Source organism: Macaca mulatta, chromosome 8 (assembly GCF_049350105.2).
Source record: "Macaca mulatta isolate MMU2019108-1 chromosome 8, T2T-MMU8v2.0, whole genome shotgun sequence".
Taxonomy (NCBI): Eukaryota; Metazoa; Chordata; class Mammalia; order Primates; family Cercopithecidae; genus Macaca; species Macaca mulatta.
The window spans coordinates 86,171,215-86,186,218 of record NC_133413.1 but is presented as its reverse complement, the minus strand read 5'-3'; positions in this window follow the sequence as shown (position 1 = coordinate 86,186,218).

Below are 15,004 nucleotides of genomic sequence, written 5' to 3'. Positions count from 1 at the left end.
AATATGATTCTTAGATTTCTAGAAATATATAACTAACAAATACTTTTTTATAAAACGAGTACCCACATGAAAGACAGAAAAAATAAAGTCCTCTTAAAAGTGGAGACTTCAGTTCTTGCTTTTTTACAGAGTCCCAAACTGTGCATGTTCATACAACATGTATATGTATATATTGAATTACATTTTAAAATCTAATGTAAATGTATGTATATATGTACATCTCTGATAGATAGATAGTTATAGAGAGAAATGAGCAAGAGACAGACACAGAGAACAAGGCATATTTCTAAAAGAGAAGAGAAGGGAAGGAGACAGAGAAAAAAGAGAAGAAAAGAAGAGAGAAGAGAGATTTTGTGAAGAGAGTATCTTTCAGGATCTGGAAACCACTTCATTTGCTTTCATATCCTTTTCTTCCTGGCAGCTATAGGACTAAGAGGGGCATTCTCACCTGGCTTACAGAAAAAAAGGAAAATCTCTTACCTCTTTTCTAACCTCTCCTATTTAATCCCTGCCAACAACCTGTACTTAGTCTCAAAGCATCTTTACATAATGCTGGGGATTGCATTTCACTACACTCTGGAATTGAGAATACTCACTCATTTGTATATTCCAACACTTGGAAGGAAATATAAAAATGAAACCAAGTCAATCAATGGTCTGTACTTTAGAATCTATATTAAAACATAAAAACAAACAAACAAAAAAGGAAATGTAGACAGATACAGGCAATATTCAGAAAAAATATAGCTTCACATCATAATATTTATTAAACACCAATTAAAAGGTATATGTTCAAATTGTGAAGATGAATATTCCTTTCATAGCATCATAAATGTTCAAGTTGTCCTAAACCAAAGAAAAAATAAAATTATATCTCCACCTAGTGGATACTGATGACAAAGCAGGTGTTAAGAAGTAAAAGCTAACAAATTCCCACCATGTAATAAAAAGCAGCAAATCAAGCTTGACACAAAAATATTGGAAATGAACCCCAAATAGGTTTATGATGTCTGAAGGGATTCTAAGAAATGCTAGGGTACCCCCAGTTCCAATGCTTTATCTAAGACCAGCTTATTCTTTGCAACAAAAATGATCAGTGCCGCTTTGCCGGCAAGACGTTTTCACTGAGTAGTTGTAAATGCCAACTTTATATCTACGCATTTGGATTGTGTATTGCAGTTGATCTTTGATGGAAAAATATGAATTTTAAATAAAATTAGGGAGCTTCACAATTATCACTGGGGCCAAAGAGAATTCCAGATAAAACAGAAATAGAAAGAAGAGAAAAAGAGATCCTTGGATTGCATTAAGGGCCTTCTCTTAACGATTATTTGGATGCTTCTGAGGGAAAATCTGGACACTTAGGCAAACTCCTTCAATACCAATAGTTAGGTACAGATTATTGGGTTTAATTTAATATCTTGAAGAAAACTGTAGTATTTTTTAACCACTACAAGCATTTTAACACTACAAGCAAATGAAAAATTTTATTTTGGCTTTCTCCCTTAAGTGTTCAAGGGAATGTTATAAATATTTAACAGCTGTGATTTACGGCTATAAGATCTAGAAGCAGTGGACTGAAGTAATCTGCACTATGTAATATGTTTAGCACAATAATGTTCATCACAAAGATGTATATATGGGGTGTGTGTTGGGCAAGGGTGAAAAATGCACTTGCAAGGGTGAAAAATGCACTTCCTGGAGAGCCAAAGAATAGACTGCATTAAAATACCATTATTTCTCAACACAAAAAAGTACTTTGAATTATTGCATGAAAGTTTTTAAAAAATTAATGAGCTCACAACTAAGGATAACTTTAAAATCATAAATTAAAAACAAAGAAAAAAGAAAAGAAAGAAAGAATTTTTTAAATGAGTATAGTAAAAAGTAATAGAGTTGATAGATTCCCTATGACAAACAGGAGTGAAGATTTATAATTTATTTACTAGATATCTACATATCAAAAAAGGTATATTAATTCTAGCAAAAAAATATTCAATAAGAAAATCATCCCACTAAAAACTGTAGTTGCATTTAAACAATAAAATAAAATGACAGCAGAAAAATGAAAGAAGCACAATTTTAAAATGGTCCAGCAACTGATATGCTGAGATTTATTTTGCTTGTACTTTTATGGTTTGTTTTTATTTCTGTTTTTTTGTTTTTAGTTCCTCAGACTTCTAAAATATGATATTTTGTCATTCTTTTTATTTAGAAATTATGTGATATATTGTTGTTTCATAGATAAGCCTGTCTCCACTACAATTTATACTGATAATTTCAAATATAATGGAAATAAAATTTTCTACCCAATTTTGTTTTATCTTGGAAGATTGAAAGTTAATTTATAATCTTCTCATATATTTTTTATTATTTCTCACAATATTTTGCTGTCCTTGAATTTGGAAAAGATGTTGAATGTCATTTTCATAATGTTGGCATATTTAATTTTCTGCTGCCTAATTCTATGATTTTCAAAAGCTACATTTAAACACAATTTTCTAATTTTATAGCAATTTTTAAAAGAATAAAAACTTTAGTAAAATATTAGCAGATTTTTAAAATATTGTTATTGGCAAATTATCCAAAATTCATAAAATTAAATCATGTTTACCAGTATTTATTGTAATTTTTCAGGCCTTTGTCACAGTAACTGAGAAAGCTAATTTAATCATATAGTTGCTTCCAGTATAGAGTAACAGCAATGATATTCTTTTCTATACATATATTCCTGCAAATGGTTTTGGATTTTTTTCTAGGCCTTTTCCTCATTTCTTGTGAAACTGAATATAGATACCATGCCTCCTGTTGTCCTTCTACTAAAGATTTAAATTTCAGAAATAATAAATGCCTGTCTAGACAACCCTAAAATTGTTTTAGTTACTGATGTATGGATGACTGATAAATGTCATCTTTTCTGCCTGCAGTGCATTTTGAATCTAGTCTACTGACATTTGTCTATAGCTGACCTGTGTCTGCAATTTAGATTTACATGAAACATTTAAGTTTTACAACTATAAACCTTTTGGTTTCATTGTTCCTACTCTACATTCAATACAATAAAACAATTAGATCCTGTACCATGTTTCTTATTCCTCACATGGATGTTTTTAATTAAACCAGCAGGGAAGATTGTAATCAAACGAAAGGCAATGGAATTTACTTCATCCCTTACCTAGTGAAACAATTATTAAATTCCCTAGCTTCATATTTCTCATACCGATAAAATTAAATCTGCAGCTCTGCTAGGAAAGGCAAGGAAAAAAAAAAAAAAAAAAAAAAAAAAAAAAAAAAAAAGCTGTCCCAAGTAATCAAAGCCTATAGTTCTCCGGAACAATAATGCAAAATATATAATTCTGTTGTCTGGAAAATTGTTAGCTTACTCCTGTAGATTTCATATCAGTTTTCCTTATTTTCACATTATTGGGAAGTGTTCCTATATTTTACACATAATAACAGAACAGTAGCCCTTAGAAATGTGGTTATAAGCCCTAATTAGGTTATTTCTGAACCATGTTTTTATAGAATAATGGCTTACCTTGAGTTGACCCATGATTCTATTGAAAGAAATACTTTTCCTTGCTTATGCTATGTTATAAATGTGAAATTATCAAGAACATGAATATGAAGAAGTGCTTTTCAGGTTGTGTGTCTATGGGTCTATGTTAGACATCTCATTACCCTGATACAGTGTGACATGTGACATTCCCACTTTTCACCTTTTATGCTGTTTACACTGCTTGGACAAGTTTAAAAATTTATATTAAAAACAATCATCCTTACATTTCAGACATATGGAGGAAACAATTTACATAATTTCTAGCCAATAAAAAAAAAGAATTTGAGCAGCTACAAAAGTGATAACTTTACTAATATGAACAGGGATTGATGGCAGCTCTTCAACTGATATAGGTTTCCACTAGACTGTTACTGGCAATAGCCAGTGAAGATGTAATTTCCATGCACATACCCCATTTTCAGAACTTATCTCAAATATATCAGTATTTGTCTCACTCATTTGACTGTGCAATTAAGAGCAGAAAACGTAACATTTGTCGCTATCACATACTTGACTCATGGTAGGCACTCTATGAATATTTAATGAATTAATAAATATTAAAAGAATGAATAAATGTGATGGTTGACATGTTGTTACTAAATCCAGAGTCCATCTTCTTTAACATCAAAATACCGAAAACACTTGTTAACGTGCCACAAGGCCTTCTAAAGAAACCTGAAAGTCATAAATAAAATTAAGCAGCACATAAAAGCACAAAGATCTTGAAAAGAAAAAGAGGGAGATCTTCTGGATAAGTAGTGTATTTGCGTAATATGAGAAGAGAAAAAAACAATTAAGATGGACATAATTTTACAGTATTTTTATTATGAATGTGAAACTTTAAACTGCATTAATTGAAGGGACTTATTAAAAATTAGGCCACAGTTCCAACCTCATGGCTCCTTATGATTTATTTTGTCTGGATTTGAAAATAAATTCATGTTCTGTGAGGAATGCTGACTCTAATTTATGAAATGATTTATATGGGCAGAAGCAGACGACTTTGGCTGAAACTGGTGTTTGGCCAGGGATACAGGAAATGGAGTTATTAGATCTGTGGTAAATGTTACTGTGTAAATGTGAGTAGAGTCAATGCAAATTTTTCAGACAATATAATTAGTAAGATGATAATGATTTTTGAAAGCAATTTACAAAAATAAATTATGCTATCCTATACCATTTTGGATATGGGTATGGATGTAGAAAGTCAAGAATACACAAAAAATAAAAGAAATCCACTTAGAAAACAAACAAAAAAGAATATTTCCCAAAGGGTTACAGTTAATGAAATAAAGCAAAATATAAACTCATTCTTACTGTCCTTAAAAAATGTATTACCTCTTCATTAATTTCCTTAGTTATTATTGTTCATAAATTCATCATGTATTTTCCACTAGTTAACATAAATGGAAAGTGAAAAATAATTTATCTCTAAAAATAAATACTAACAAGTGATTAATCAAATAATAAAAGGCAAAAATTAATTTATAAAACACAATTAAATTTAGATAAAAAGAAACGAAATTATTTTTAGAATAAAGTTCAGTTTGATTTTCTACAATTGTCTTCACAAATTATCCCAAATCACTCAAAATGAACTTTACAATGCTGAGCCATATGCATTCTTAAAAATTAAGATATATAATCCAGAATATCTCTGTGTTTGGAAGGTGAATGTTGCTTAAGTTAGTTCAGCCTACCACATTGCAGAAACCTCAAATTAACTTGCAAAGTAAACAGACAATTAAAAAATTAGAAGATAGACTCAATAACTTTGTCCAGAATGCACTACAAAGAGATATAAACTTAAGAAATATGAAGAAGACTTTAAGATATCAAAGGTAGAATGCAAAAGTACCAGATATGCCTAATAGATATTCTAAAGTTTCACTTTTGATATAGTGGAATAAGATTTCATTGGGCTGAACTTCCTGCACCTATTTATTGTTATAAACTCTGCACAAAAATACCATAAAACAACTACCTTAGAAGTTTGAAGTATGCACAAAAGTCATCTATTTTGGATGGGAGCAGAAAATTGGAAATATAAACTGTCCAAGGGTGAATCTCCTGTCTTTGTAGCTTTGGCCTAAGGGCAGGCTGGCATTGTAACATGGGGCAGAGTGACTCAAGCTCCTATAGAAAACCTTCCATCTTTCTGGCATAAGAAAGAAAGAAGTCAGGCTGAATTCCATCATGGTGGATTGGAGGCAGGACTAGATTACAGCTCTGACTCCAACAGACAGAGCAGTGTGTGGAGGCCTGCATCATAAATTTTAGCTCCAAATGACCGCAGGAATAAATCAGGAAACCTGAGAGGACCCACAGACCATCCAAAGGAAGTGAATTGTTCCTGCAGAACCCTGAAGACACCCCAAATACTGTGCTGGTATCCACGACTGAGAGACCCATAGATGGCTCACATCACAGGACTCTCTGAAGACAGCTCCCAGTACTAGCCTGGAGCCTGGTAGACTTGCTGGGTGGCTAAACCCCGAAAAGAGATAACAATCACTGCAGCTCAGCTCTCAGGAAGCCACATCCATAGGAAAATGGGAAGAGCATTACATCAAGGGAACACCCTGAGGGACAAAAGAATCTGAAAAACAGCCTTCAGCCCTAGCTCTTTCCTCTGACACAGTCTACCCAGATGAAAAGGAACCAGAAAGTCTACTCTGGTAATATGATAAAACAAGGCTCTTTAACACCCCTAAAAAATCACAGTGACTCACTAGCAATGGATCCAAACAAACAAATAAACAAACAAAAAAGAAAGAAAGAAAGAAAAATCCCTGATTTACCTGAAAAAGAATTCAGGATGGTAGTTGTTAAGCTAATCAGGGAGGCACCAGAAAAAGGCAAAACCCAGTGCAAGGAAATAAAAAATAAAAATAAATAAAAAATAAAAATAAAAAGGTACAAGAGGTGAAAGGAGAGATATTCAATAAAGTAGTATAAATACAAATAATCAAAACTTTAGGACACATTGGACACACTTATAGTAATGCAAAATGCTCTGGAAAGCCTCAGCAATAGAATTTAACAAGTAGAAGAAAGAAACTCATAGCTCAAATAAAAGGTCTTTGAATTAACCTAATCCAGTAAAGACAAAGAAAAAAGAACAAGAAAATATGAACAAAGACTCCAAGAAGTCCTGAATTATATTAAATGACCAAACCTAAGAATAATTGTTGTTCCTGAAAAAGAAGAGAAATCTAAAAGTTTGGAAAACATATTTGGGGGAATAATCAAGGAAAATGTCCCCAGCCTTGCTAGAGACCTAGCCATCCAAATACAAGAAGCACAAAGAACACCTGAGAAATTTGTCATATAAAGATCATTGCCTAGGCACATTGTTATCAGGTTATCTAAGTTAAGATAAAGGAAAGAATCTTAACAGCTGTGAGACAAAACACCAGGCAACCTATAAAGGAAAACCTATCAGATTAGCAATGAATATCACAGTGGAAACCCTACAAGCTAGAAGGGATTGGGGCCCAATTTGTAGCCTCCTCAAACAAAACAATTATCAGCCAATAATTTTGTACCCAGCAAAACTAAGCTTCATATATGAAAGACAGATACAGTCTTTTTCAGACAAGCAAATGCTGAGAGAACCCACTGCTACAAAACTGCTAAAAGGAGCTTAAATCTTGAAACAAATCCTGGAAACACATTAGAACAGAGCCTCTCTAAAATATAAATCTCACAGAACCTATAAAACAAAAATAAAATTTAAAAAACAAAAACAAGAACCAAAAAACCAAGGTATACAGGCAACAAATAGTATGATGAATGGAATGGTACCTCACATCTCAATACTAATATTGAATGTAAATGGCCAAAATGCTGCACTTAAAACATATATAATTGGGCTGGACACAGTGGCTCACACTTGTAATCTCATCATTTTGGGAGGCCGAAGCAGGTGGATCACCTGAGGTCAGGAGTTCGAGACCAACTTGGCCAACATGACAAAACCCCATGTCTACTAAAAATACAAAAATTAGCCAGGCATAGTGGCAGGTACCTGTAATCCCAGCTCCTTGGGAGGCTGAGGCAGGAGAATGCTTGAACCCACTGTGCGAAGGTTGCAGTGAGCCGAGATTGTGCCACTGCCCTCTAGTCTGGGTGACAGAGGAAGACTCCATCTCAGAAAAAAAAAAAGAAAAAAGAAAGAAAAGAAAAAAGAAAAAAAAAGACACATAACTGCAGAATGGATAAGAATTCACCAATCCACTATCTGCTGCCTTCAAGAGACTCACCCAACACATAAGGACCCACATAAAATTAAAGGGGTGGAAAAAGGCATTTCATGCAAATGGACACCAAAATGGAGCAGGAGTAGTTATTCTTATATCAGACAAACGAAGTTTAAGGCAACAGCAGTTTAAAAAGACAAAGAGGAACGTTATATAATGGCAAAAGGCCTTGTGTAACAGGAAAATATTACAATCATAAACATATATGCACCTAACACTGGAGCACCCAAATTTACAAAACAGTTACTAATAGACCTAAGAAATAAGATAGATAGCAACACAATAATATTGGGGGACTTCAATACTTCACTGACAGCACTAGAAAGGTCAACAAGACAGAAAGTCAACAAAGAAACAATGGATATAAACTGTACCTTGGAATAAATGGACTTAACAGCTATGTATAGAACATTCTATCCAACAACTGCAGAGCACACATTCTATTCAACAGTGCATGGAACTTTCTCCAGGACAGACCATATGATAGACCACAAAATGAGCCTAAATAAATTTAAGAAAATTGAAATTATATCAAGCACTCTCTCAGACCACAGTGGAGTAAAACTGAAAACTAACTCCAAAAGTAACCTTCAAAGCCATACAAATACATGGAAATTAAATAAACTGCTCCTGAATGATTATTGGGTCAAAAATGAAATCAAGATGGAAACTAAAAAATTATTTGAACTGAACAACAACAGTGACACACCCTATTGAAACCTCTGGGATACAGCAAAGGAGTGCTAAGAGGAAAGTTCATAGCCCTAAACACCTACATCAACAAGACTGAAAGTGCACAAACAGACAATCTAAGGTCAAACCTCAAAGGACTAGAGAAACAAGAAAAAAACAAACCCAAACCCAGCAGAAGAAAGGAAATAACCAGGATCAGAGTGGATCTAAATGAAAATGAAACAAACAAACAAAAAAAATTACAAAAGCAAAGGAAACACAAAGCTGGTTCTTTGAAAAGATAAATAAAATTGATAGACCATTAGCAAGATTAATCAAGAAAAGAATAGAGAAAATCCAAACAAGTTCAGTGAGAAATGAAACAGGAGATATTACAACTGACACCACAGAAATACAAAAGATCATTCAAGGCTACTATAAACCCCTTTACATACATAAACTAGAAAACCTAGAAGAGACAGGTAAATACCTGGAAAGATACAATCCTCCTAGCTTAAATCAGGAAGAATCAGATACCATGAACAGATCAATAACAAGCAGTGAGATTGAAATAGTAATTAAAAATTACCACCAAAAAAAGTCCAGGACCAGATGGATTCACAGCAGAATTCTACCAGACATTCAAAGTAGAATTGGTACCAACCCTATTGACAACATTCCACAAGATAGAGAAAGAGGGAACCCTCCGTATATCTTTTTACGAAGCCAGCATCACCCTAATACCAAAAACAGGAAAGGATAAAACCAAAAAAGGAAACTACAGACTGATATTCCTGATGAACATAGATGCTAAAATCCTTAACAAAATACTACCTAACTGAATCCAACAACATATCAAAAGGATAATCCAACATGATCAAGTGGGTTTCATACCAGGGATACAGGGATGGTTTGACATATGCAAGTCAATAAATGTGATACACCACATAAACAGAATTTAAAATAAAAATCACACGATCATGTCAATAGATGCAGAAAAAGCATTCAACAAAATCCGGCATCCCTACAGGATTAAAACTCTCAGTAAAATCAACATACAAGGAACATACTTCAATGTAATAAAAGCCATCTATGACAAACCCACAACCAACATAATACTGAACTGGGAAAAATTGAAAGCATTCCCTCTGAGAACTGGAACAAGACAAGGATGTTCACTCTCACCACTCCTCTTCAACATAGTACTGAGAATCCTACCCAGAACAATTAGACAAGAGAAAGAAATAAAGGGCATTCAAATTGGTAAAGAGAAAGTAAAACTGTCATTGTTTGTTAATGATATGATAATTTACTTTGAAAACCCTAAGGACTCCTTCAGACAGCTCCTAGATCTGATAAAAGAATTCAGGAAATTTTCTGGATACAAGATTAATGTACACAAATAAGCAGCTCTTCTATGCAACAACAGTGACCAAGTAGAGAACCAAATGGAGAACTCAACCCCTTTTACAACAGCTGCAAAAATAAAAATAAAAAATATTTAAGAATATACCTAACCAAGGAGTTGGAAGACCTCTCTACAAGTAAAACTACAAAATACTGCTGAAAAAAATCATAGATGACACAAACAAATGGAAATACTCCCATTCTTTTGGAGGGGTAGAATTAACATTGTGAAAATGACCATACTTCCAAAAGCTATCAAAAAATTCAATGCAATTCCGATCAAGATATCATCATTCTTCACAGAATTAGAAAAAAAAAAAAAAAAAAATTCTAAAATTCATATGGAACCAAAAAAGAGCCTGCATAGCCAAAGCAAGACTAAGCAAAAAGAACAAATCTAAAGGCATCAAATTATCCAATTTCAAATTATACTATAAGGCCATAGGCACCAAAACAGCATGATACTGGCATAAAAATAGGCATGTAGACCAATGGAACAGAATAGAGTACCCAGAAATAAACTCAAATACTTACAGCAAACTGATCTTCAACAAAGCAACCAAAAACATGAAGTGGGGAAAGAACACCCTTTTAAACAAATGGTGCAGGGACAATTGGCTAGTGACATGTAGCAGAACGAAACTGAATCCTCCTCTCTCACCTTATACAACAATTAACTCAAGATGGATTAAGGACTTAAATCTAAGATCTGAAACTGTAAAAATTCTAGAAGATAACATTGGAAAAACCCCTCTAGACTTCGGCTTAGGAAAGTATTTCAAGACCAAGAACTCAAAAGCAAATGCAATCAAAACAAAAATAAATAGTCGGAATTTAATTAAACTAAAGAACTTTTGCACAACAAAAGGAACAGTCAGCAGCATAAACAGAAAACCCACAGAGTGGGAGAAAATCTTCACAATCTATGCATCTAACAAAGGACTAACATCCTGAATCTACAACAAACTCTAAAAAATCAACAAGAAGAAGACTAACAATCCCATGAAAAAAAATGGGCTAAGGACATGAATAGACAATTCTCAAAAGAAGATATACAAATGACAAAAAAAATACAAAAAATGCTGAACTTCACTAATGATCAGGGGAATGCAAAACAAAACCACAACACGATATCACCTTACTCCCCAAGAATAGCCATAATCAGAGTCTCCAAGATGGCTGAATAGGAAAAGCTCCAGTCTACAGATCCCAGCATGAGTGACACAGAAGATGGGTGATTTCTGCATTTCCAACTGAGGTACCGGGTTCATCTCACTGGGGCTTGTTGGACAGTGGGTGCAACCCATGGAATGTGAGCTGAAGCAGGGCAGAGCATCACCTCACCCAGGAAGCACAAGGGATTGGGGAGTTCCCTTTCCTAGCCAAAGGAAGCCATAGGAAACAGTATCTGGAAAATCAGACACTCCCACACTAATACTGTGCTTTTCCAACAATCTTAGCAAACAGCACACCAGGAGATTATATCCTGTGACTGACTCAGAGGGTCCCACACCCACAGAGCCTCACTCGCTGCTAGCACAGCAGTCTGAGATTCAACTGCAAGGTGGTAGTGAGACTGGGGGAGGGGCATCTGCCATTGCTGAAGTTTGAGTAGGCAAACAAAGGGGCCAGGAAGCTCGAACTGGGTGGAGACCACCGCACCTCAAGGAGGTCTGCCTGTCTCTGTAGCCTCCACCTCTGGAGGCAGGGCATAGCTGAACAAAAGGCAGCAGAAACTTCTGCAGACTTAAATGTCTCTGTCTGACAGCTTTGAAGAGAGTAGTAGTTGTCCCAGCACAGAGTTTGAGATCTAAGAATGGACAGACTGCCTACTCAAGTGGGTCCCTGACCTCTGAGTAGCCTAACTGGGAGACACCTCCCAGTAGGGACCAAATGACACCAGAGGGTGCCCCCTCTGCAATGAAGCTTCCAGAGGAAGGATCAGGCAGCAACATTTTCCATTCTGCAATATTTGCTATTCTGCAGCCTCCGCTGGTGATACCCAGGCAAATAGGGTCTGGAGTGAACATCTAGCAAACTCCAACAGACCTGCAGGTGAGGGTCCTGATGGTTAGGAGGAAAACTAACAAACAGAAAGGATATCCACACCAAAACTCCATCTGTATGTTACCATCATCAAAGACCAAAGGTAGATAAAACCACAAAGATGGGGAGAAGCCAGAGCAGAAATGCCAAAAATTCTAAAAATCAGAACACCTCTTCTCCTCCAAAGGAATGCAGCTCCTAGCCAGCAACAGAACAAAGCTAGATGGAGAATGAATTTGACAAGTTGAGAGAAGGATTCAGATGATATCAATAATAACAAACTTCTCCAAGCTAAAGGATGATGTTCGAACCCATTACAAAGAAGTTAAAAACCTTGAGAAAAGATTAGATGAATGGCTAACTAGAATAAACAACATAGAGAAGATCTTAAATGACCTGATGGAGCTGAAAACCATGGCACAAGAACAACGTGATGTATGCACAAGCTTCAGTAGCCAATTCGATCAAGTGGAATAAAGGTTATGAGTGATTGAAGATCAAATGAATGAAATGAAGTGAGAAGACAAGTTTAGAGAAAAAAAAAAGAGTAAAAAGAAATGAACAAAGCATCCAAGAAATATGGGACTATGTGAAACACCAAATCTATGTTTGATTGGTGTACCTGAAAGTGATGGGGAGAATGGAACCAAGTTGGAAAATATCTTCTGGATATTATCCAGGAGAACTTCCCAACCTAGCAAGGCAGGCCAACATTCAAATTCAGGAAACACAGAGAATGCCACAGAGACACTCCCTGAGAAGAGCAACTTCAAGACACATAGTTGTCAGATTCACCAAAGTTAAAATGAAGGAAAAATGTTAAGGGTAGCCAGAGAGAAAGGTTGGGTTACCCACAAAGGGAAGCCCATCAGACTAACAGCGGATCTCTAGGAAGAAACTCTACAAGCCAGAAGAGAGTGGGGGCCAATATTCAACATTGTTAAGAAAAGAATTTTCAACCCAGAATTTCATATCCAGCCAAACTAAGCTTCATAAGTGAAGGAGAAATAAAATCCTTTACAGACAAACAAAGGCTGAGAGATTTTGTCACTACCAGGCCTGCCTTACAAGAGCTCCTGAAGGAAGCACTAAACATGGAAAGGATCAACTGGTACCAGTCACTGCAAAAACATGCCAAATTGTAAAGACCATTAATGCTAGGAAGAAACCGCATCAACTAATGAGCAAAATAACCGGCTAACTTCATAATGATAGGATCATATTCACACATAACAATATTAACCTTAAATGTAAATGGGTTAAATGTTTCAATTAAAAGATACAGACTGGCAAATTGAATAAAGAGTCAAGACCTATCAGTGTGCTGTATTCAGGAGACCCATCTCACATGCAAAGACACACATAGGCTCAAAATAAAGGGATGGAGGAAGATCTACCAAGCAAATGGAAAACAACAACAAAAAGCAGGGGTTGCAATCCTAGTCTCTGATAAAACGAACTTTAAACCAACAAAGATCAAAAGAGACAAAGAAGGCCATTACATAATGGTAAAGGGATCAATTCAACAAGAAGAGCTAACTATCCTAAATACATATGCACTCAATACAGGAGCACCCAGATTCATACAGCAAGTGCTTAGAGACCTACAAAGAGACTTAGACTTCTGCACAATCATAATGGGAGACTTTAACACCCCACTGTCAACTTTAGACAGAGCAATGAGACAGAAAGTTAACAAGGATATTCAGGAATTGAACTCAGCTCTACATCAAGCGGACCTAATAGACATCTACAGAACTCCCCACCCCAAATCCACACAATATGTATTCTTCTTGGCACCACATTACACTTATTCCAAAATTGAGCACATAGTTAGAAGTAAAGCACTCCTCAGCAAATGTAAAAGAAGAGAAATTATAACAAACTGTCTCTCAGACCACAGTGCAATCAAACTAGAACTCAGGATTAAGAAACTCAAAACTAAAAAACTAGCCGGGCGAGATGGCAGGCGCCTGTAGTCCCAGTTACTCGGTAGGCTGAGGCACAAGAATGGCATAAACCTGGGAGGCGGAGCTTGCAGTGAGCCGAGATCCAGACACCACACTCCAGCCTGGGCAACAGAGTGAGACTCCGTCTCAAAAGAAAAAAAAAAAAAGAAAAAAGAAACTCAAAACTGCTCAACTACATAGAAACTGAACAACCTGCTCCTGAATGACTATGGGGTACATAATGAAATGAAGGCAGACATGAAGATGTTCTTTGAAACCAGTAAGAACAAAAACACAACATACCAGAATCTCTGGGACACATTTAAAGCAGTGTGTAGAGGGAAATTTACAGCACTAAATGCCCACAAGAGAAAGCAGGAAAGATCTAAAATTGACAACCTAACATCACAATTAAAAGAACTAGAGAAGCAAGAGGAAACACATTCAAAAGCTAGCAGAAGGCAAGAAATAACTAAGATCAGAGCAGAACTGAAGGAGGTAGAGACATAAAACCCCTTCAAAACATCAGCGAATCCAGGAGCTGATTTTTTGAAAAGATCAACAAAATTGATAGACCACTAGCAAGACTAACAAAGAAGAAAAGAGAGAAGAATCAAATAGATGCAATAAAAAATGATAAGGGGATATCACCACTGATCCCACAGAAATAAAAACTACCATCAAAGAATACTATAAACACCACTACGCAAATAAACTAGAAAATCTAGAAGAAATGCACAAATTCCTGGAAACATACACCCACCCAAGACTAAACCAAGAAGAAGTTGAACCCCTGAATAGACCAATAACAGGCTCTGATATTGAGGTAATAATTAATAGCATAACAACCAAAGAAAAGTTCAGGACCAGAAGGATTCACAGCCGAATTCTACCAGAGGTACAAAGAGGAAATGGTACCATTCCTTCTGAAACTATTCCAATCAATAGAAAAAGAGGGAATCCTCCCTAACTCATTTTATGAGGCCAGTATCATCCTGATACCAAAGCAAAGCATGGCAGAGACACAACAAAAAAGAGAATTTTAGGCCAATATCCCTGATGAACATCAATGCAAAAATCCTCAATAAAATACTGGTAAACCGAATCCA